This window comes from Nannospalax galili, unplaced genomic scaffold, assembly GCF_000622305.1.
Source record: "Nannospalax galili isolate Female #2095 unplaced genomic scaffold, S.galili_v1.0 scaffold603, whole genome shotgun sequence".
Taxonomy (NCBI): domain Eukaryota; kingdom Metazoa; phylum Chordata; class Mammalia; order Rodentia; family Spalacidae; genus Nannospalax; species Nannospalax galili.
This window is the reverse complement of record NW_008351177.1, coordinates 681,562-707,121: the sequence shown is the minus strand read 5'-3', so window position 1 is coordinate 707,121 and position 25,560 is coordinate 681,562. Positions and strand designations below refer to the sequence as shown.

General features: G+C 41.8%; 1 protein-coding gene and 1 pseudogene across 21 annotated transcripts in view; one reads left to right on the top strand and one right to left on the bottom strand.

Annotated features, from left to right (window-relative positions):
* The window catches only part of Arpp21 (cAMP regulated phosphoprotein 21), a 186,376-nt gene that overhangs the window by 130,952 nt on the left and 29,864 nt on the right, over nt 1-25,560 (top strand). The gene's annotated exons all lie outside the window — the stretch shown is intronic.
* Nucleotides 22,359-22,452, bottom strand: LOC115066800 (annotated as a pseudogene).

Here is a 25,560-nt window from a genome sequence, read left to right as displayed (position 1 = left end):
TTGTTTACCAGATCTATCAGTTACCGAAAGGTAGAGGTTCAAACCAATTATAAAATCTTCTAAGGTTCTGAAACAGACCTCCAGGCAATGGTTACCACCAGTGTCCCTGAAATCTAATCATAAGGGAAAGATATCCAGAGCCTGTGATTAATTACCTTCTTCCCCAAGTGAATGAGAACAACTTCATTCTCTCCAAAAAGTATTGCATACAAATATTCTGAGAGGTAAAAAGCCCTGATCAGTAGAGTTTGGGGGAGCAGCTCCCTAAGCTTTCTCCTCTCTCTCTCTCTCTCTCTCTCTCTCTCTCTCTCTCCATCCCTCTCTGTTTCTCCTTTTCCCTTCTTTTTTTCTCCCTCTCTATTTCTGTGAGTTTGTACATAACTACATATGTTCCAGGGTTTTTTGTATTTTATTCATTCTTTGAAAAATGTATACACCTATACAATGTATTTTGATGATATCCATCCACTGCTACCTTCTTCCAGCTCACACTAGTGCCTTCTATATCCCTTCCAATTTCATGCCTTTCTATTTTTGTTATTATTAATACCCCGTGAGTCCAGTTAGTGTCACCCATATTTGCATGGGTATGGGACCATCCACTGGGGAGGAAAGTACCTGTGGCATGTCCATTTAGGAGAGTGACCTTCCCTCAGAAGCCATAGCTCCTCTGCCAAGGATGTGGCCTTGGTGGACCCTCCTCTGTTCCTGCTGGAATTTTCACTGGCTTGATCTCATGTGGGTTTTACTCAGACAACTAGAGCTCTGTGAGTTGATGTGTACATGAGCTATGTGATGTCCAGAAGTCAGCGCTTCACAGCTGTGTTCTCCATCCTTAAGCTTTTACAATTTTTCCACCCCTTCTTCCCTGCTATTCCTTGAGCTTTGGATGGGGGTGGTGGTAATATAGCTCATTCATCCACAGCTGGGTACTCACAGTCCATTTTACTTGGCACTTTGACCAGTTATGTCTCTCCATGGTCTGCTGCTCATTGCGTAAGGAAGTTGCTCTGAAGTTGAGAGCAACACAAATCTATAAGCATAAATGTAAATATTTAGAAGGCTGTTTGACCGTGTGGCTGTTTACAGAGCAACAACAGCAGGCTCTGCTCTGGCCTTCCCTAGCCTCCCCAGACCTTTAACACTGTTTCCTAACTCAGCATGCTTTAGGATCAGATAGAGTAAGGAAGATGACCACAGCAGGTCCACAGTTCTGCTTACCTGGTAGACCAGGAAAGCCTGTGTTCTTGCATGTCATGAAATGGAGAGAATGAGATGGTTGCACGGAGGACAGAAAGAGGAAGAGCCTGAGAGACTGAGCCAGTTTGAATTACTGTAGCTAGGTTTCCCGTGGATTCTGATAACTGGAAATGCTTCAGGTTTCAGATGTATTCTTACTCTTTTAAATTATGTATATTGTGTGTCGGGGGGTGGTCTGTGAACATCAGTGCAGTGCCTGTGAAGGCCGAAGTAAGGTGTTGGAGCCTCTGAAGCTGGAGTTACAGGCAGTTGTGAACCACCTAACTTGAGTGATGAGACCTGAACTCAGGTCCTCTGAAAGAGCACTATATACAGTCTTAATCATTGAGCCATGTCCCCAACCTCCTCTGTTTCTTGCCTCTGTTTCATTTTGTTTGGTTTTTATACAAAATCTTACGTAGCCTAGGCTGATTTCCAGTGCACTATGTAGTAAAAGATGAACAGGTATTCCTGATCCTCTAGTCTCCATCTCCCAACTGCTGGGATTACAGGTGTGAGTCACACACCTGGGTCTCACCTCTGTTCACTAAAGCTTCCCTATTTCCAAATTTGTGCACCTTTCCCAATCCCAAATATCTTATTTATGAATGATTCATTTGGGGCAAAAACTATCTTCATGGCTAAAACATTTTTTTTTTCATGAAACTACTTCACTTTTCAAATTATAGTTCAGATGGAAACCATGGGGAAGAAAAAGATGATGCTGGAGAGACGGCTCAGTGGACCCAGGTTCAGGTCCCAGCACCTACATGGCAGCTAACAACTGCCTGTAACTTCGGGCACTGCATGCGTGTATGCAGTGTGCATACATATGTGCAAGCTAAACCCTCATATACATAAAAATAAAATAAATACATCTTTTAAAAAAGACATTGAAGTAGGAGGAGATTTGTTGGGAAGAATAGTTTCAGCAAGGCAGGGAATGAGAGAGGAGAATGGGAGGTCAAAACTCAGTGTATACATGCATAAAATTATAAATAGTAAAAGAAGGAGAAAAAAATGCATTGCATTGCAAAACCCCAAGCAGGCTTGTGAGGATTTCTTATGTTTATTTAATGGACTTCTGCCATGTTTTTAAATCTCTCTGTTGTGTAAATGATTCTCCAATGCTTTGAAGTATTAGAGTTTGAAATTCTTGCAAAAGACAGCAATGGATGTCTTCTTTACTCTGGTTTGAGGCAGAGTCTCACTCCTAGCCCAGCCTGTCCTTAAACTCTCAATCCTGCCACCTCAGCCTCTTTGCATTTAATATCAACCTCTCTTGGACTTTTTCTTCCACACTGCCTAACAGCCATCATGAGATATGCCCAATAAGTGACAAAACTGATTCTAGGCCAGCCTTCTGCCCGGTGCAGTCCTCTCTTGTCAGAGATGGAAGTAAACTTCTGTGACCTCAGTGCTTGTGAATTTAATATCAAAGGCAGCTTTCATAATATAAGCAAGCTTGTTCTGTTTCACAAAGTCTGCCCCTCAGTATGTAAACTGAGAATCACTGAACACGTACAAGCTGTGAGAACAAGCACATGAGAGCAGAATTAATACCTCTAATACCTTTGAAATATGTCACACCGGAACTTCAGGTATATGCCAATAAAAGACACACAAGGAATCCTGAAGAAAAGGAGAAACAGGTCAAAGAATGTATATTCTATTTATTTTGACAGATAACAGTATAACACCGAAATCTGTGGGTAGTGCTCTCTGAATTTTGGGAACATCTCAAAGGTCCCCCACATCTGAGGAGATCATTGGTGTGCAGAGAATTCTTCATGGATGAAGTGTTCAGTAAGAGGGACTCAGCCTGTTAAAAATACCACCTTTAAGACAATCCATTATATGAACGTTTTAAAAATTACTTCTCAGATATTTGCATTGTATCTTTTGAAAACTTTATATTTAGTGCCACTTTCCCATTTTATAAATTGGTTGTTTGTTATTTTGCTGTTTAGGTTTTATAGTTCTTTGCATAGTCAAGATACTAGCCCTCTGTCAGGTATATAGCTGATAAAGGTACGTTCTCATTCTGTAGCCTGCCTCTTCACTGGAATCATGGTGTCCTTTGCTGTACAGAAGCTTTTTAGTTTCATGTTGGTCTTAATACCTGCACAGTTCAAGGCTGTGTCCAGAAAGTCTTTTCCTGTGTCTGTCAGTTCCAGCTTATTCCCTGCTCTCTCCTCTACCATGTACAGAGTATCAAGTTTTATGTTGAGGTCCTTGATCCATTTGGAGTTGAGTTTTATACAGGGTGAGAGACAGGGGTCTAGTTTCATTCTTCGATGTGTGGCTATCCAGTTTGGTCAACACGATTTGCTGAAGATGTTTTCTCCAGTGTGTGATTTTGGTCTTTTTGCCAAAAATCAGGTGGCTGTAGGTGTGTGGGCTTATATGTGTGTCCTCAGTTCTATGCCTTACATGATTCTGTGACATAGCAGCATTCGTGAGTATGGAAAGAATGAATCACATGTGTAATGACGTTCCTACTGTTGTATACAGGCATGTGTGTGAGACAGACAGAAGACAGGGCAGCGTTGGAGGGAGGCAGACAGTATGCTCTCTCTAGCCTTCCCTCTTAATGGCTTAGCCTCCCCCTGTGGAAGCTGTGATGCTTTAGCTAAAGTTGCTGTATGAATATTTAAAAGCTAAGGGGAAACCTCCCAGTCATTCAATTAAAATATAAACAAGATCACAGCTGTAGTTAAAGATTATAGAATGGGGAAAAAAATGGCAGCTGAGTAAACCAATTCCCTTCAGTACACACATTTTTAAAGTTCAAACAGTTTTCAGGGGTACAGTTTGTCTGGAATCAATCTGTCTGGCTTTAGGAAATTGTAGGAATGTAAAATACTGATTCTTCTGCAGAAACTCCTTCTGGCATTAAGATGACGGGAAGTGACCTGGTTCCAAGAACCCGCCCTGTCATGTTTTCTCCTCCAATAACTTCTGTGTCCTCTTGATGAGTGAACAATGGAATAGACTTGGCGGCGCTTCTGGAAAGAACATGCAATTGTCTGTTGAATGTGGACATTTAAAAGTAGACCAAAACCCACAGTTCCCTTGCGGATAGGACTCAATGCAAGTGCAGCAAGCAGCAATGTGTTTAGTTTTATTTATGGCTTCTTTTAGGTGTACTGTGCTACTGTAATGGCATACCGTTAGTATTAACAGTTCTGAGTAAGAGATAATGTTATTGCTTCCCTAATGTTCTGAAACACATTTGGGCTGGGGCAAAATGTACCTTAATGGAATCTATAAATTTATTTAACCAGAGCAGTTGAGAAAGGCTGACAGTGAATCCTATATTTTTAACTTAACTTGTTAAGCATTTGGTGTCAATGCAACCTGAGAAAAGTTTTGCCTTGAAAGTCTCTTTCCCCATTCTTTTTTATTTATGAGACTCCACAACTCGGCTTTTCCCCCTTGAACTTGAACAGAAGTGGGGAGAGAAGAGAGGGAGCCAAGAAGTACAGAACTGGGTGGGGTTTGGTATGATCTGTAAATGCATTAGTTTATGGAGATGGGGAGGTGACTCAGTTGTAAAATGCTTGCCATGCAAGCAGGGGGACCTGAGTTCAATGCTTCAGAACCCGCGTAAAAAGCCAGACAGAGGAGGATTCCCTGGGGCTCACTAGCCAGCCAGTCTAGCCAAATCAGTGAATTCCAGATTCAGTGAAAGACCCTGTTCAAAAAATAAAGTGGAGAGTCACAGAAGAAAAAAACGGGAGGCCAATTTCTGGCCTTCATGTGCACACACACATACACACACACACACACACACACACACACATACATACGTACACACACATACACACAAACATACATACAGACAAAGGGAAAAAAGATACATTAGTTTACAGGCAGTGGGATTTTATATTTCTACTTTAATTTGCCTTCCCTGAGATTTAACGATTCTAAAAAGGATGCATTTGTCTATTTATCTACCTATAATTTCTATACATGTTAATATTTAAAAATCCTTGATCTCTTTATATATTTTTTAATTTGAGAGATTGTGTTCCTAATCACTCAGGGAGACTCCGGGAAGCCTCTTCTACCTGAGACCCCAGAGGCAGTGCTATCTCTACACATGGGTGACAGCCTTGCATTACCGGAAGCAGAAGGGTGTGCTACAAGAGAGAAACTTGAGGATGTAGTGGTCTGTCTGATTCTGTTAACATCAGTGAGAATCGTAGTGATAAATCCTCTCAGGACATGCTGTTCAAAAAAATAGTAGTTTGGAAAGGGTTTCTATGGAAATGTTCGTGTGCTCCATTAATTGGTCTAATTATGACATTTGCAGAAATGGGACCGAGAAATATCACATTGGGATTAAGAGAAAAGTTAACATCACTAGAAGTAATGGCAGGAATTGTGCTATTTTTAGACTGAAAAAATCATGCATGTTCCCACAGCTATGTAAATGGTCAAGTTCCCTGCATCCCTTAAGGGCTTATAGTGAAAGGGATTTATTGGATGTGTGAGTGGCAGTCATTCCTTGTACTCTGCCTTATTTTATCTTCTGGTGGATATGCTTTCATTTCTTATGCCTTAGTAGCTTTGGAATAGTTACATTTTCTGATTCTTTTGGGGGGAGAAAGTCAGGATTTCCAATTACATAAGAGAAACTGGACAGTAGTAGATTGTTAAAGCAGACAATAGAGTCAAATGAGGGGTGACAAGGAAGGAAAATGGGCAAGAAGAATGAACAGCTGTTTGTTTTCTGAAAACTCTGATAATTCCCTGCAGATTTCATATGAATGGATTTTGAAGGCTTTAGAAAAATCTATTCAGTCTAAGCTATTTTAACAAGAATCTGACTTACCTAATGATTTAATAAGAGAATTTGAGAACTGGGCTCTTTGAACCACATGCAATCTTTTTTTTTTTTTTTTTTTTCTCTTTTTGAGACAGGGTCTCTCCCTATAGTCCCAGCTGTCCTGGAACTCACTATGTAGGCCAGGCTGGCCTTGAACTCACAGAGATCCGCCTGCCTCTGCCTCCCGACTGCTAGGATTAAAGGCGTGCACCACCTTCTCTTTCTCTTTTTCTTCTGTTTTCTTTCTTGTTAGTTTTTTGACAACTTCTGCTCAGTTGCAGTCTACATTTATGAATCATTTATCTTTAGAAACATCTTAAACAACAACAACTGGGACTGGAGAGATGACTCTGTGGTTAAGAGACTGACTCTTGCAGAGGACCTGGATTCAGTTCCCAACACCCACAGGGCAACTAACAACCATCCATAACTCCAGTTTTAGGGGAATCCAATGCCCTGAGAAGGCATTGAGAAGGTTAGGATATCCTCTATGGGCATTGCATGACATGGCGTACTTACCTACATGCAGGCCATACACTCATATACATAAAATAAAAATAATAAATAAAATATTTTTCTTAAAAAGCTGCGTGCCTGTAGTCCCAGCACTTGGGAGGCAGAGGCAGGTGGACCTCTGTGAGTTCAAGGCCAGCCTGGTCTACACAGTGACTTCCAGGCCAGCTGGGGCTACAGGGAGACCTTGTTTCAAAACGATCAAAAAAAATAAAATAAAAATAATAAGAAATAAAAACCTACCTCCTAGTCACTACTCCTTCCCCATCCTGAATCTGTTTCCCTAATTTCCATCCTTAGCTCTTGACCCTGCACAAGTTTTTCAGAACTCCCTCTTCCTCCCTCTTGTACTAAACAACACTTCTCACTCAAAGCTCTAGATACTCTATATGTTGTGTTTTAATCGTCTTCTCTTTTCTCTTCATTTTAATTCTTATATGTCTTTGAAGGCTGCACACTTATCCTGACTTTGAGAGTTCTGCTTTGCCAAACCATTTCTGATCACCTTGTCCTTGGGTTTGTGGCTTCATTCTGAGAATGGTAGTCAGAAAATGTGAGAAAACTCTTGTGCTGTAATTTTTATCGTTCTTCCCACTTCCAGAGATGCTGTGGCATCAAGGCAAAGCTGTTAGATTTGGGGTGGTTTTTAAATTTGTCATTTCCACTGAACTCACTTTTACTTAAAAAATTTGGACGGTCGGGCTGGAGAGATGGCTGAGTGGTTAAGAGCATTGACTGCTCTTGCAGAAGACCTGGGCTCTGTTCCCAGCACCCACATGGCTGTTAGCAACCATAATTCTAGTTCTGGGGGACCCAACACCGTCTTTTGACTTCCACACGTGTACTTACATACATGCAGGCAAAACACTCATACACATAAAAAAAGAAAAAAAAGAACCATATATAAAGCAGTATGAAAATTACTGAATTTAATGGTTGCTTCCTTAGGACACATAGCTCTGAAAGCTGTTTTTTGTTGTTGTTTTTTTTTTTTTTTTGCTTTAAAACCCCTTCTTCCCAATGCTCTCAGATGTGACTGGTTAGTGCATACTACAGGTTCACAAATGGAATTTCAACAAAACCAGTGAGAATGGATGCAATTTATTCATTTAACCAATGTGAATGACTGCAGTTTATTCATTACACTCCAGCTGGTCCATCCCTTCTCTGCCTTCAACATAGCGCCGCTGTAATAATCGGCCCTTCCAATCTGAAACAACATCAGCTGCTCTCACACAAATGACAGGTAAACAATCCTAGAGACAGGCAACACTCCACCCAGATAGGCTATGGCATTGTGTGCAACTAAGTGAGTCACTATGATTCTGAGCAACATTGTAGCTCATATACCCTCTTTAGCTTGTGAGTGCAGGGCCACACACTTACCAGGAGGGAACCCTAACTGAATCAGTCCACAGCCCAGACATCCTTGCCTATTGCTCACTTGGAGATGTTGGTAAAGTGTGAAGCCTCTCCATGTAGGTTCCTACTCTAGCTCTGAAACTCAACAGGCCTCCTCCATGGCTCCATCCACCCAGGTGCCATTCCAAGTTCTCAACCCATCCTGGCCTCAGGGATGAGTTTGATGATCAAAGACACTTGTCCATCTATAATTGCCTAATCACATTATGCCCCTCACTCCCAAACCATTTTCTTTGAAGGTGCTTAGAGACTCATTAAAATTGTGTTTCTGGCATTCTCCCAGGTGTTCATTCCTCTTTGTTTGTTTTTTTGTTTGTTTGTTTGTTTGTTTTTAATAAGGTTCTTTGCTTATGCGTCTAGCACCATCACATATTTTAGAAGCCATTGTGTTCTGCCCTTTAGCAAAGGCTCAGCTTTGGCTGTCCTGTACCTAGGAAGATGGAGAAGAGCCAAAGAGAATAATCCAAGCCTCATATAAAAGGTGTGAGTTATGAGCCATAGCATCATAAGTATCTTGGGAATGAAAAATAAACACAGAAAGAAGGGTCAGAGTAGAGCCCCAAACACACATTGCAGAATATACGATGCTGAAGAGGACTTCACATTTTGAAGCATCTTGAGAAAATGCAGAGTGGGTCAACTTGGGTCCATGTGGTTTTGTATTTCTTTTTTTGACACCTAAGGAAAACAACTTCTAAAAGAATGCCAGTCTCATCTTGGTAGAGGCTTGTGCAGCAATGTGAGCTGGTGTGACTCAGAGGTCTGAGTGTTTGAGGTCCTCTTCAGTGAATTGAGATGAGACCCTAGTTGAGATCTGCTAGCTCCTGAGCTTTATCTGTCCTGAACCTGGGTGGATGGAGATAAACCAAGGAGAATAATCTAAGAATGCAAATCAAATCAAAAGAAAAGTTCCTGCATCCCTGAAAACCGTGGCAGGAATTGAAAGAGAGAAAAGACAGTCCAGACCATAGTTTCTGTGGTGTTCTGTTTGATGGACAGAACACTTTATAAATTGTGAAAAGGAAGTGCTTTTAGTAACAGACAAAAAAACTCTGCTCTGACATAACAATCAATTTCTGTTGTCTTTTCGGTTTCTGCCTTTGAGCATATGTGTATGCATGCTTTAGGTAGGAACATTTTTTAGTAATATATTATGCCAATTTCTTGTTAATTATGCCACTTCCTTATTGATACTGGATTTTTATTCAAAACTCAATATTTGTACTGAATATGTACTGACCTTTCCAACATTTCTAATTTCCATCTTGACCTTGTACAAGTTTTTAGAAACTTTTTAGTAAGATTTATTTTTAGTTTATGTGTATGAGTGTTTGCCTGCATATATGTAAGAGCACTAGATGCATGCCTGGTATCCATGGAAACCAGAAGAAGACATAGCAAACTCTGAAACTGGAATTATAGACAGTTGTGAGTCATCGTGTTGGTGCTAGAAACCAAACCCTAGTCCTCCATTAGAGCAGCTAGTGCTCTTAACTGCTGAGCAATTTCTCCAGCTCCTCTAATGCAACTTTTTGAGAAATAAAACTGTATTTGAAGATGGCACCAATGTTTGCATAAAAATTTCTAAAAAAAATCCACAAATTATTAAGAATAATTACTCAGGGCCCAGCACTCAGGAGGCAGAGGCAGGTGGATCTCTGTGAGATCCAGGCCAGCGTGGTTTACATAGCGAGTTCCAGGCCAGCTAGGGCTACAGGGAGACACTCTCTCAGAAAAGCAGAACAAAACAACCCTTCCATATACAGAAGAATTATTTACCAGAATTGCAGAATACAAAGACCATATAAGGAAGCCAATGGTGTTATTGTACACTAGTAACAAACAAGAAATTTTAATGTTCTGCTTATAGTAGTGACATGATTTATTTGGCAGTAATTAATGATAGTCCTTCCGACTTGCGGTACAGGAAGTGAGATGAGGATTATCCAGATTGTTCCACAGCACACAGAAGTGTCTTGTGGAGTGAAAGCAATCAGTATTGAGAGGCTTCTCCAGGCAGTCCCTGGTTTCCCAGCTTCCTCTAACATCCAACACACTGTGGCAGAGCTCAGGCTCTCCAATCTGCCATTTATGTATCTTCATCTTCCAGTTTCAACAAATATTTCACAATACACTGTTGTTATTGGCTTGCAGCCACTCCCCTCAAACACAGAGACTTATGGATGTTTCAAGGTGGTTTTCTACCTGTCAAAAAGGCTTTCGTATTTTTAATTTTTAGAACATATTTTATTTGTTATTTTTATTTTATGCATATGAGGGTACTCTGCATGTATGTAAGTGCACCTATGATGTGCAATGCCAATGGAAGTCAGAAGAGGGAGTCGGATTCCCTGGAACTGGAGTTATGGATGGTTGTTAGCTGCCATGTGGGTGCTGGGAATCAAACTCAAGTCCTCTGCAAGAGCAGCCAGTGCTCTCTTAACCACTGAGCCATCTCTCCAGCCTGGCTCCATTGTTATAATGGCAGAGTTTGAGGTGCTCACACTTCTTGAGTTGGAGCCTACTTGAAGCTTCCCTATACATAGGCTGTACAAAGGTTTCCTAGGTCTTTGTGTGTGTGTGTGTGTCTCTCTCTCTCTGTGTCTCTGTCTCTCTGTCACACACACACACACACACACACACACACACACACACGAAACCCTGGAAACCTGTGTGCCTACCTCTTTGTCAGTGCCCTGCTGTTCATGAGGCCCAGAGCAACCACTGAGCACAGTTGCAGGTCTTAATTGGTTTAGTCACTGACAGAAAAACAGCACTACAAATTGCTGCCTCTGGTTTCCACTAATGAACACAGTTCCTCTATGGAATCAGCATTCTCTCATTACTGACTGTAACTTTCAAGGACATCACAAAATTTGTGCATGTAAATATGAACGTGATGGTCCAGATGAAGTGATTTTAAATGACTGATAGACTTTGTTTATACATTTATTTTCAGCCTCTAAAATTCACATAGAAGATATTTTTGACTTGGGCAGGAGAGAGTGGCAAGTTTGGCAGCTGCTATGGAAAAGAACGTATTAATCGGCAGTACAAACAGCACAGTTAAAAAGTGTGGTTCTAAATGAACATAACATGATTTTCCCCTCTATTAAAAATGACAAGACATGGGGCTAGGGATGTAGCTCCATTCACTTAATAGAGTGTTTGCTTTGCATATGGGAGGCACTGTGTTCAATCCCAGTATCACATAAGCCAGGCATGGTGAGCCCAGGATGGTAACCCCAGCATTCAGGAGGTGAAAGCAGGGGATCAGCCCAAGTCATCCTCTGCTATATAGAGTTTGAGGCCAGCCTGGGACACTCAAAAAGATCAAAGCCTGTTTGGTTTATATAGTTACAGAGAGACTTCCAGGTCAACTCTGGCTACAGGGAGACCTTATCTCAAAAAGATAAAAAGAGAAAGAAAGAGAAAGAGAGAAAGAAAGAGAAAGAAAGAAGAAAGAAAAGGAAGGAAGGAAGGAAGGAAGGAAAGAAAGAAAAAGAAAGAAAGAAAGAAAGAAAGAAAGAAAGAAAGAAAGAAAGAAAGAAAGAAGAAAGAAAGAAAGAAAGACACCAAGGCAAAACTTTGGTACTGGACACTGGACCTTCTAAGGTGAGCCTCCTGGTCTCTGTTCCCAGAAATATTAGACAGCAAGTATGGTCATCGCCCCAGTGATGTGCAGTGCTCAGTTCTCAGTATGCCCCAGGAAATCAATAAACTCCCATCATTTGGGTCCAAAGTGCACCCTCTTTCCAGCCATGCTCCTCTGGCTTATACCAGTTTCTAACTTAGAGCAGCAATGGAGAATACGCACCCACAGTTGGCATCTCCATTACCCAGCTGCTGAGCTGTCAGTCACAGAAGCGTGGGTGATACCCTGCTGCTTTTCCCTCCCTTTTCTGGGATCACCACCTGCTCAGCTTGTTGCTGGAGGAATCTGAATTTGGTGACACTTATTGCCTCCTGTACAAGATGAACTCCTAGTTGTAAGTAGAGATAAGATCATTAGTTACTGGGCTGGAGCGATGGCTCATGGTTAAGAACACGGGCTGCTCTTGTGAAAGACCCAGATTTGTTTCCCAGTACCCACATGGTAGCTAACACCTGCCCTTAACTCCAGTTCCAGGGAATCTGACACCCTCTTCTGGCCTCCAAGGTCATTACATGCATAGGTGCACTTAAATACATTCAGGCAAAACACTCACAAAGTATAAATAAATGAAAAGAAGTTTTTAGAAAACAGAAATAGTTACTGTTGTTTCTCTTCCTATATTTCTTTTTTCTTTCTTTTTTATCACCCTTTCTGTTTATGTGAATTAAACAACTGAAATTTATTTTCTCACCTCCTGAGGCCTCCATGGTCAATGCAATAGCCGATTTGTTTGGTGCCTTCCAAAGTGACTTTGCTTAACTGAATCACATCAGTCCATTCCTTTCAGATCAAAGAAAGGTATTCAGTATAGAAAAACCAATGTGCGTTGGCAAAAGAGTCCACTAATATCAACAATCACCAGTACTTTGGATTAATCTACCACTAGTTTGGATTAACCAGTACAGGAGCAGTGACTCTGTATTTCCTCACTTTTGGAGGCCTTCTGGTGTTGTAGGAATTACTTTCCATCTCAGGAATTAGATGGTGTACGTCAAGCACTCCTTTTTATGCACGTGTGTGTGTGTGTGTGTGTGTGTGTGTGTGTGTGTGTGTGTAGTCACAGATTTCAGTAGCCTAAAAAAGATACGCCAGGGTCTTGTTTAAGAGACTGAAAAGCAGGACACAAACAAGACAACAAACATCTCGCTCCATTTGTTGGTTATTGTTGGCTTGTGGTGACAGTCACTGGCTGTAAATAATGCAGATCAGTAATGCCAGCTCCCAGCATCACCAAGAGCTGTCTTCCTGCCTCAGCTAGCTGGTGGTCCTGAGGGTTTGTGGCATTGTTTAAAAGACTGGCTGCTTGAATTCTTTCTATTTGCCAGGCGGTGACAAGCAGCACTTGTACAGGGACAGCTGCCATGTGGCTGTTTCTGCTAGATTTGCAGCAGAAGCCTGGGTTGGATTTGGAGCGCCTCTGGGGAAGGAGAGCCTCTGAGAAATCATGACAGATGGCTTTATTGGGAAGCTAACAGGCGTGGAAGTAGAAGCAAGAAGTAGAAAGCTAAACCAGCTGGGAGTTGTATGTCTGCTGATCTTACAGGGACTTGAGATGAACTTGTGATTGATTGGAACTATATTATGTATAGAAGAATTTGGAGACATTGTGAAAGCAAATTAAAACTTTAAAGACTTTGAAATGAAAGAGCCCCTCACAGCCCTGTGACTATCTGACCCATTCTTTGGTAGAGCCTGTTAATGTGATATAAATTAGGCATAGCAGAGCTGAGGACGAAGCTCAGTGGTAGAGTGTTTTCCTGATGTTTGCAAGGACCTGGGTTCAGTCCACAGCATAAATAAATAAATAAATAAATAAACAAACAAACAAACAAACAAACAGCTGTGGATGTAGCCCAGTATGGAAAGCATTTGGTACACAAACACAAGGACTTGAGTTTGGATCCCCAGCCCTAGTACAAAGCCAGACGTGGTAGGGCTCATCTGTGATCCACATGAGACAGGAAGCACAGAGAAGAGCATCCCCAATCTCAAACAAGATGGAAGGGGAGGACTGACACCTGAGTTGGTCCTCTGACCTCCACTTGGGAACCATGTTAAGCAGATACCCTTATTCATACAAGAACACCCCTCACCTCCCCCCACACAAATATAAAAAATAGCCATGGGGAAATGCACCTTCATGATTCCAAATGATTATTTCTCAAAATATACTGCACCTGCATTCATATTGGGGGAGGTATGGGGAAAGGTCATGCAGAATACTAATAAAGTGGGTGGTTTTTGAATTCCCAGACTCCACCAGTTGCCACCTCTAACCAGAGATGACTCAGTTAGAGTGGAGCAGATGTATTTCCTTACTCTTTTTCAAAAGGCTTTCTGCCTAAATGCAACAGATTCTAAAGCTCACATGGATAAGCATTTCTAAATTGCATTCTCCAGCAATTAATATGCGATTAGTATTTCAGAGGCACTGGCCTAAAGCAAATCTGCTTTGAAAATTCTTCTGACTTTGTCTTCTTCCCTGTGTTCAAAGGCATCAACTTTGGCAGGAACACCATTGGGATCAAACTGAGTGTCAGTTTCCTTCCACACTTTCAGAAGCATCCAGCTTGCCAGAAATACCACTGAATACAGCAAATGTTTACTTTCTGTGTTTAGGGGAGTGTTCAGGGATGATAGCGAGTAGGAAGTTCGGCAATCAGATGACGGCAAGCACATAAAAGTGACATTTGGTAGCAAGTCTAGGCTACTTAAGATACAAAGCCACCAACAGCACAGAAGACCTCTGGGCCTTCATGGACGCTTCTTTATTGTACAGTGACATCAGAACAGGAAGACAGAAACTTGCTGCACCATCTCCTCCTCGGGTTACAGTTGCCCTGATGGGTATCCTTCATGGAGACCGGCAGCAAAGGTGGACTCCACTTTGGGTTTCCTACTCCAGTTTTAAAGGGCATACTTTTATATACTCTAAGAAAAATATATCTATACAATTAATAACCAACTAAGACTAATGACCCTCTATAACTCCAGTTTCGGTGGATCCGATGCCCTCTTCTAGCCTCCATGAGCATTACATACATGCAGGCAAAACACTCATAAATGTAAAAAAATACAATGAAATTTTAAAAAATTGGAAAAGAAAAGCCTAAGATAAAATGGGTTTCTGGGACTCAAGTGGAAAGACCAGCACTACGCCATTGATAATGTTCATTCAGCAAGAAAAAGGCTTGTAGTAGAGCTCTTGTTTCTGTGGGATAATTTCCAAGTAAAAGCATAACACCAGTTTTGGACCAAGTATTTACTGAGCTCCAATTAGTGCCAGGAAGAAATCTAAAGATGACTGAAGAGAACACGCTTGTGATCACTGCATACTGAAACCATGCCCACCGTTACCCCCAAGAATCCTTTCAGATCAATAATTATAGCATAGCATGTTCAGTTAACAAAGGGCTTCTTCCAAATACGGAGCATGAAATATCAAAATTGAAAGCCTGCAGTAAACACACACACACACACACACACACACACACACACACACACTCACACACTCACACACACTCACACACTCACACACTCATGAGTACATACATTTGGGATCTCTACCCTTCTGTTTACCATGCTCTTTGCTCACGCACTAAGCAGGATGGCCTTGCTTCTGTCTATTTTCCTTCTACTTGGATTTGGGTTGAGAGGGTTATAACAAAGCTGGCTAGAGACATGTCCGAGATGGATTCTGAATGATAGCTAAGACGTTCAGCTAAGAGCAGAAAGCAAGTGAACAGTTCCAAACACTGGAACACGCGGGTCACTGGATCTTCTCTTTGCCCTGTGTCTTTCCATCCATTGCCTAAGGGAAGCACTGGTGTATGAAATCAGTGAGTAAGCCTTGTCACTTGGGTATAACAGGGATATGATTTCACACGAGCTTTCTTGCCAAGGAACAAAATTCAGCCATTCCAAGAAACAAAGAGTTGACATGGAAATGTGCACTTCAGCAGAGCGCTTTCAATGCTTATTAAATTAAATTGAATGTAAGTAGTTTCCCCTACTGTGATAAAAAGGACACAAATAAGTCCTTCTATATAGGCTGGCCTCAATAATTACTACACATAAATTATTTACCCTCTATAATGGAATAGTTAAGCTAAGAACTGAGGAATTAGATTACCTGGGATCAAACCTCTGTCATTTATAGCTGTGCAACCTTGAGCAAATTAATCACTTTGTACCTCAGTGTTCCCACACATAAAGGAGATAATCCTGACTGTTTCATCAAAACTTAAATGCAATATGCAAGTAAATTGCTTAGTTAAGTTGTTGGCACTTAGTCCTTGACACAAGAGAGCATAATTTTGTGTATAATGTAACTCTGGGTGTCTTAGGGAGTCTGTTGAAGGGAGGAAGAACAATTCTGAGCAATGTCTATTCCAAGGGCCCCCTCTGCTATTTATGGGAGCACGCATCCAGTAACCAGTGTGGTAGAACATTCCAGTCAGTAGTCTCCCACTAGAAATTGAACTTTCCAGGGCTTGGGGGTACCTCGGTCAATAAAGCACAAGGACCTGAATTCTATATCCACAACCCTCATAAAAATATTCAGGTGTGGTAGCATACACTTGGAATCCCAGCCCTGGGGAGGCAGAGGCTGCACGATCCCTAAGGCTCCCTGACCAGCCAGCCTAGTCCAGCTGAGTTCCAAGCCAGGGAGAGACCATGTTTTAAAAACAAAAGTGGACAGTGCCTGAGGAACATCAACCAACATGATCTCTGACCTCCACACACTTTCGTGTACATACACATACATATACCCATACATGTACACCTGCACACATAAGTACACACACACAGACACACACACAAATACAAGAAAGCAATTAACTTACTGTGTTTTAAATGCTTGATCACACCGCTAGTGTGATGATTTAAGTTTTGTGAAGAGGAAACTGGGCAGTTTTTTATTATATCCATTTGGTAAAATAGGGTCATGGCTCTGCCACATTCCATTCTAGAACTAACTTGTGTATCTCTTCTAGCTGGTGTTATAAGAACACACGGGTGATGTTGAAGGCAGCACAGAGCTGCCAATCCCTTCATAGATAGAAACAAGAATAGTTTTACCTTTAAAGAGGAAGAACCAGTAAAACAAAATAAAACCATCAGGCACTGATTTGTTTCCTGGCCTGCCCTAGACAACACTGTCTGTGCAGAATCACCATGGAACGTATATTTTTGCTGGAGTTTGGAGCCTCCAGGCCACTGATGTGCCAATTGCTTTCACTTGGGGTTCTAGTATGTAATTTATCATTGAAGTATCCTACCCTGCTCAAACATGCCCTTTGTGGGCAGAGACAAAGCTAATACACTTTCCCAGAGTATCTGAATTGCTTCAATAAATCACAGCTGCCATCGTAAGCAGCTTTATCATTTGCTGGAACAATAAGTTATCTTCATGCTTTGGAGACAGAATGCTCTCCAAGACTTTTATTTGTGTAAATTGTAATGCATCATAACCCATTTCCTAAAATGAAATTAAGAAGCTCACGCTATGTGTGTTAAGATGCAAGGATGTATGCCAAAGAAAACGTGTGAGCTAATGAAGGAAAAGGGCACTTTTATCTCTTTTTTATGGCAGTAGTTTATTTCTTTATTATTACCATGATGATGTGAACATTAAGTGCCTGCAATTGGGGTGAAATTTCACTTAGCTCTTTACTGCCCCAGTGTTTTAGTGGAAACAGTCTGCAAAGAAATAGGACTAAGTGAAATCATTCCACTTATGGGCTGGAAAAATGTCTCAGCCTGTCAGGTGTCTGCAAGCATGAGGACCTGAGATCAGATCCCCGGTGCCAGCACCAAAACAAGGTGTGGCAGTGCGCACCTCGGTGAAAACAAGTGAATCTTCTGGGTTTGTTGCCAGCCAGCCCAGCTGCATTCATGAACTGCAGGGTCCAGGAGAGATCCTGTCTCACAAAATAAGGTGAAGGATTGAGGAAGCCACCCAGTGTGGACCACTGGCCTCCACGTGTGTGCGTGCATGTGTGTGGGGTGTGTGTGTGTGTGTGTGTGTGTGTCCACATTCACAGGAACACACACACAAACACACAATTTTTCCACGTCTATTTGGCACATTGTGAGATGAGGTTTAACATAGTTCTACCTCTTATCGATTCTGTAAACCAACCGCTGCCATCAATCAAGCTACAGAATCAAATCTTTTCCCATCTTACTCTCTGAGACCATGTTAGAATTTCTGTATTCTTCCTCATTTTCCAGACCTAGATTCAGAAAGCATCTGATTTGAATCTGTGAGATTCCTGATAGGAAGAACAAATGTGTTACATAAGACACCATGTCTGAGGTTCAAAAAAGGAAAATGCAATCTGCTTTTAATATTGTTTGGGGACTCTATTCAAGATGATGGACAATGAAGCCTGCTCTTTTTATTGGATTGACTGAAAAGCTGCTCAATATCTATAAACTAATCTGCCATCACTTTGTACGTGATAAGAAAGTACTTCTGTCTGTAATTGCACCAATAGCTCACTCTGAGAAAATAATGTCTACAAAGAAGCCAGGTTTTATAACTAGGAATTAATTTATTTGCCACCAGACCAAGATTTTAGGGAGATTGGAGGTGCAGTTCGGTGGTAGAGGACTTGTCTAGCATGCATGAAGTTTTGGGTTTGATCCCCAGCACTGTAAAAAAAATAGGGGGGTCCTTTTGAGATAGGGTCTTCCTATAGCCCCAGCTATCCTGGAACTCACTATGTAGACCAGGCTGGCCTCAAACTCACAGAGATCCTCCTGCCTCTGCCTCCCAAGTGCTGGGATTAAAAGCAGGTGCCACCATGCCCAGCTTGTAAAAATTTTTTTTACAAGAGAAATAATGGGGCTGGAGAGATGGCTCAGTAGTTAAGAGCACTGGCTACTCTTGCAGAGAACCCAGATTCAATTTTCAGCACCCACATGGAGGCAAACAACCATTCTTAACTCTAGTTCCAGGGGACTCTAACACCCTCTTCTGACCTTTGTGGGCACTGCATGACAGGGGTGCACTTACCATGTAAGGCAGTACACTCATATCCATAAAATAAAAAAAAAAGAAATAATAACAAAATCCTATTTCCAGGCATATTGTTTTAGTATCAATTCTTTCTTTGTTCATTATCAAGATTGGCCTTACCGGGGCTCCTGTGGAATTTCAGGCTTTCCACATTTCTTAATTTGCAATGGCTGTTTGTTTTTATAGCAAAACACCCAATGGCTATTACAAAGAACTTCAGCACTTTAAACACCTCTTTACATCTCATTTCATGATCTCTTAGGCAGCATCCCAGGTACAGGTGTGGGTGCTGTCTTAACCCGTCCACAATTAGATTGCTAATCCCAAGGCCACAAGTCTCTCAGGACCTCTGTAACCCAGGGTCATCCTGTGACTTTAGTTATCTCATTTCTTCTGCTTCCTTAGACAGTTTCTGGCTCTCTCAGTGTCTCCTATCTGAGGCCCATGTTAAACAGACCTTGGCTACTTCAGGCTGCTGGATGCCCTATGCACTCGTGTGTGTGTGTGTGTGTGTGCGTGTGTGTGTGCATGTGTGTATGCATGTGTGTGCATGTGTGCATGTTTGTGTGTGTATGCATGTTTGTGTGTGTGCGTGTGTGTGCATGCGTGTATGTTTGTGTGTGCATGTGTGTATGCGTGCACGTGTGTGCATGTGTGTGCATGTGTGTGCATGTGTGCACGTGTGTGTGTGCATGTGTGTGTGCATGTGTGTGTGTGTGTAACTGGAGAATGGAGACATGGAAGTGGAGATGGGGTACACAATGGGGCCTTTCTCTTTCTTGTTTCCTCTTTCCCGGACCCTCACCCTACCTCTTTCTCTGATTGTGTTCTTAGAGGGAAACTGATCTCCTCTTCTCTTAAATTTATTCCATCTACAAAAATCTATCCAGAGCAGTAAGGGGAAGAATTATTGTTTTTCAGGAGATTTATTTGTTTTCGTAAAATATGAGACATTAACACTATATGATATTGCCTAAACTTAAGAAACCAAGTCCAATTAGTTTTGAATTATCACTATTTCATCTTTTTAAAAAATGAGAGAGAGAAAAACAACTGATAATTGGTTTACAGTAATGACACTAACTTTAGTAGAAATTTATCTTTGTGGGAAAGAAGTATTACCCATCCCACCCGTGGAGGATTCATTCTAAGATATATAGTAGATGCCTAAAACCACAGTTCTAAACTCCCTAGAGTCTGTATTTTCCAACTTAGAGTCACACCTGTGATAGAGCTTAATTTGTAAATTAGCTACAAACAGCTTCATTAGCACACACAAGCGCTTTAGTCATTCTTATTAAAAAATTTTTATTTACTTATTTTTATTTTATGTGTATGTTTTGCCTACATGTACATAAATGCACCACATGTTGCAGGCCAGAAAAGGGTGTCAGATCCCCTGAACTGAAGTTAAAGACAGTTGTTAGCTGCCATGTGGGTGTTGGGAACTGAACCTGGGTCCTCTGCAAGAGCAGCCAGTGCTCTTAACTGCTTAGACACTGCAGTGATTCTCATATTGTTTAGTTTAAAGCCTCTTCCTGAATCTATGCAATGTAGCATCTCTCAGTAAAGGGGTTACTGTCACTCATTTCATGAACCCCCAGGGTCAGAGTCCTCTGTAGGTTGATCTTTCCCCGACATACAACTGCCAAGTGAAATATGTTCTGTTCTGTGAATCCATGCCTTTCCCTCCTAGGTAAGCACTTACCATGCATTCTAGGGGCACTTTTTACAAGTTGAGGTACACAGCAGTTCTTCATAGCTGCATGGATAGGAGAGGCCTTCTTACCGTCCATCTTAGCAACATCGGTCGGTGTAGGATTGCTTTTCTTTCCTTACTTAGTCTAGCTCTTTTCCCATTTCTTTGGAAGAAGCATATGAAGGCCTTTCTTTGACATAATCAAATCGGTAGCTGTTCTCTCCCTTCGGGACCTTGGCTTAGTCAAATGCAGGTCACTTGGTCACAGTCACTGAACTCTGAAACCAATGGATCTGATCAGCATGTCAGCAATTAGGGAACTGGCAGGTGAGTACCAGACATGGAAGAGATATGCTAGACAGGATAGGGTGAGGCTGTGTCTCCCCAACTCAGAGAGCAAGCAATTAAAAACCTGTGACGTACTGGTTTCTGGGATTTCCCATTTAATGTTTTTGAACTTTGAATAATTGTGGATAATTGAAACTATAGAAAAAAAGAGACTGTGGGATTGTGGGAAAGAAGACTGATAAAGGATGACCACTCTATGTCGAAAATCAGAGCGCTGCTTCATAGAGGATCCCTTGCTTTAATAAGGAATCCCATTCGCTAATGTGCTTTGGGCTGGAGATGTAGATCCAAGGATAGAACTCTTGCCTAGTCTGCTCACAGTCCTGGGTTCAATCCCCAGCATGGCTAAAAATTTGCTTTTTAATAAAAACTCTACTTCGGCATACTGAGTTCCACATTTCATAAGCATTTAATTGGGCATGACTTACTCTAATTTGTCTTTTCACAGAAAGGCCACCTGTACCCTCTTCTTAATTATTACCATATTATAGTATTATTACTACAGTGGTTTTTGTCACTAAACACTATTTATTGTCAAATTATCAGTATGTTCTTTAATTGCTGGCTAAAAGAACAGAATTTTTCCTTTGAATGTCAACCTCCGCTAAGACTAACTGGAAAGCAGGATTAGTTTGTAGTAAAATAACTCACTCTTTAGACCAGAATAGAAAGTAAATAGATTTATGCAATAGACTACAAAACCATCAGGCAGCCAAAACCCCCTGTAACATAGTGAAATGAGTTGCTGGAGTTAGCTCATTGTGGGTGAATTTTGGATGATTAGGGTGAGCCACAATATGTAATTTCCCAACATGCAATTCACATCATGCAAATGAGGTCAGCTCTGTGAGGTTCAGTTTCAGCTTGCTTGGCTTGTCATTCTGCCATTTTGTTGTTTAGATGGAATGGAGCCAAGGCTGTTCTGTTTGGGGAATGTTCTGGACCAGGCTTTCACTCGGTACCTGTTCCCTTTCTGATCTTTCAGTCATAGGCTTTGGTCCACAATCATTGGCAATCTTGAAGAACCTCCTCCCCTTGTTTTCGCTCTCTCTGTCTCTCTCTCTGTTTCTCTCTGTCTCTCTCTCCCTCCCTTCCCTCTGTCTCTTTTCCTCATATAGATGACGTATGTGTATATAGGAGGGGGATTATCTAACCATATCTTGAGAAAGAAAATGCTAATTTGGGCTGAAAAACTAAAAACTGCACAGTCAACAAAATAATTCCAGGAACACAATGAATGAGAAAGAGCGAGTGTCCTAAGAATTATGTGCAGCTATAGGATACTGTGTGAGTAAGCACTGCAAGCCTTCTTAGTCACTAAAAAATCTTACCCTCCTGTCACAGATTATCAAACTTTTCTGTGTGGAGTTGCATCAGTTAAGAATACAGGGCCAGGTGGATCTCTCTGAGTTCAAGGCCAGCCTGGTCTACATAGTGAGTTCCAGGCCAGCTGGGGCTACAGGGAAACCCTGTCTCAAAAAAAAAAAAAAAAAAGCTACAGCAGAATACAACGTCTGGATGCTATAAAATGGCTTAGTATGTAAAGGCACTTGTTGGTTCCAAGGCTTGTGACCTGAGTTCAATCCTTAGAACTCCCATGGTAGGAGAGAACTGACTTTCTAAAAATATGGAATGCTTCATGTCATCCTTGCACAGGGGCCATGCTAATCTCTGTATCATTCCAGTGTTGGTATATGAGCTGCTGAAGCGAGCACATGAACTGACTTTTGCAGGTTGAACTCTGACTTCCACTAGGGTACTGTGACATAGGAGCTCATGCAAGTGTGTGTGTGTGTGTGTGTGTGTGTGTGTGCATGCGAGTGCACGCAGATGTGTATCAAAAGGTGTGATGGTGTCTCAGTGTCCATCCCCTCTCAGCATCTATTCCACGACTCTTAACTTCGAGGTTCCAGAGGGAAGAGGACCCAAATACTTTCCACAGCCCACATGGGATGTTGAGTCCTCGGCATAGTATTGCTTTGTTTAAGGCTCATCCAAGAGCTAGTTCATTTAAAGTCCCAGTCTTCCACCATCCATGACTGAATGCAAGGCCTCAGTTATTATAGTGACTGACAGCTTGTCAGACTGCAGGTTTGTTCTTGGTGGTCCTGGGCTGGGAGTGCTGAGACCACCTCTATGTCTATTTGCAGGACCCTGACAGTAATTTGGTGCCCACTTTCTTTGCTGCCTACAAGAACACATTCCTGTCGCTAGAGCCTTACTACCTCACTACAGAACAGAAAAGTCAGTTTGATATGGAAGTACATCGTAAGAGTTGAATAATTGCTTAGAAGGGCACGTTTTGGTTTGACTTGGAAACATTAAACATTTACCACTGTGTACAGAACTAAAAAGTGTACAGCTTTTGTGGGACTGCTGAGAAATGTGAGTCCTGGGGAAGAGGCTTTGCAGCCCAGATAACTTGCCACTCAAAGTTCCCATGCTGCCTCAGTCAACAGAACTCAGCACAATGAGACAGATCTGAAGGAACTATAAAATGGTCTTGACACTCATCTGAGAAACCCCTACTTTGTTTCCCCTGGGATTCAAATTAAATACACTTCAAACATTGTTTTCTAGAGGAGCCCAAGCTAGGCTTCTAAATCCTCTTAATGTTCCAGTAAAGAATGGAATCTACTGCCAGGCAGAAACATACCATTGTCTCCCTTGAGAGTGAATGCAGTTGGGCCTGTCAATCACTCAGCCATAGAGAACCTCCGAAAGGTGGACTTACATTAAACCATACTAAAGAGATTGGAAGACTAATTATCCCCCTAATGAGGTAATGGGCTTTTCCTTCCCAGAATCCACATCCTCAGTGCAGCCATCTCAGAGCTGCTATGAGGTTCTGACGGATCCACCTACCTTCCTGAGTCCTGACTTAAAAGTCTAACTTTCCCGTTTTCTTCCTTTCTTTTCCTTTGGCGGCTGGCCAGATCCTAAGGATGCTTCCTGTGGTACTTTGGGCCTTTTTCCTTTCTCTGAAGATCCTCTCACCACCATGTGGCTGCTTGGCTGCCATGTGGCTGACATCCTTGCAAGCTTAACTCAAATGGCATGGTCTTCTCTCTTTCTGTCCTCTCTCTTTCTCCACTGGGAAACTGCTGAGATTTACAACTTGTTCACCCAGACGTTTTTCTTTAAAACTCTAATAAAATTAACTTCTAACTTCCTTTCGAGTCTGTTTTTAAATTCTTTGATAAATGAGACTAAGAGCCTCCCCAAAAGGGAACCTTGATCTCCCCAGTAATTTGTTGCTAAACTGCTGGAACTGCCCAAAACTTCTCGTAACATTATGAGAATTCTCCCAAACGTTGGGAGGCTGGGTGGGAGGGCGGTAGTCCTCCCTGCCTGGTCTTCAGGTCAGTCTTCTTGCCCCAGAGGTGTGCTGGTGTCCTTTGTCTTTTCTCTTGCTGCCTCCTGGCATTCTGTAGAAAGACGTTACCTGCTGTTAGAAGGGGCTTCTTCTTCACCTGTCAACATTGCTCAACAGCAATGCAAGGCTCTTACCACGCATCGGCTGTGTGAATATTGTTCTACCTGAGGGTAGGGGGCAAGCAAAGTGGGACTAATGGACAGAGACAAGCATACAGAGGCCCCTATGAAGGAATCGCAGTCAATAAACTAAGGAAAAGGAACTTGCGATTATGCAGAGTCACATATTATCAAAGAGAACTCTGGCTGCATGTTTACATCAGGTGGTTATTTGTCAGGGGTTTTCATCTTCTGAACTATACTGATATAGACTGACTTTAACGGCTTTCAAGAAAACCCCATTCACATCAGGCAAAAACTTTTTTCTAAAGAGACAATATCAAATTTGCTTCAGGCTCAATATTATCTCAGTAAGTAACAAATGTGTCTGTTATTTAAAGCCATTAACCCTCTAATTCTGGCCACAGCTGGTATTTCTACCCATTCAGAAATACAATATTTGATGAGTCTGATAAGTTTAAGTTGAAGCATTTATGGGACATCTGTGGAAGTATCCAATATCAGTACTGACTATTCTTGTAAGTAAAAAAAAGAAGAAAGGATATTTAACTGGGAAATGTTTTCAAGAGCATAAGAAATTTGCATCCATTTATTGGTACATAAGTGCCCCAATAAGGCAGTTCTATTTGAACTTTCTAAAGTTCTAATCATAAGAGATGTCACAGTGGTTCAACATATCCTGAACACTTAGCTTTGTACCCCACTGATGGTGAGGAAATTGGACAGAAGTTCTGTGACTTGCTTACAGTCACGCATCCCCATAATGCCAGGCATCACATTCAGGCTGCCATGGATTACTGATAGTAATCGGTGGTCCTCCTTTCAACAGCAAGTTGTATGTCTGCATTCAGAGAGGCCTCAGCCTCTTCCTGAATGGACGTCAAATCTCAGATTTTCTTTCACATTGAGGTCATGCCTTTTACAAACCAATCCTGGCCTATAATCAGAGCGCTCAGATGCTGAAGTGGGAGGATTGCCAGAAGTCAATGTGGTTGAGGTCAGCCTGGGCTACAGAACCCCTTTCTCAAAAGCAAATATCCAAAGCCATCATCTTTCCTTTCTGGTCTAGTGAACTTTCTCTACAGGATATACTCAAGCCCTGTTAATCCACTTTATTGCTGGCAATCTGTGTGGTGGTCACAGCTTTTTTACATGCATGCTAATTAAAGATCTTTGGGTGCCTGGAAGCATCTGCCCAGGCTTTTCCTGGGCTGCTGGACTGATGCCAGTGCAATGTGCATGCCCAGGCTTGGGTTAGCCACCCTTGCAACATCTCACTGCTGTGACAGACCCTGGCATTATTAATTTGTGATTATCTTTGTGCCAGA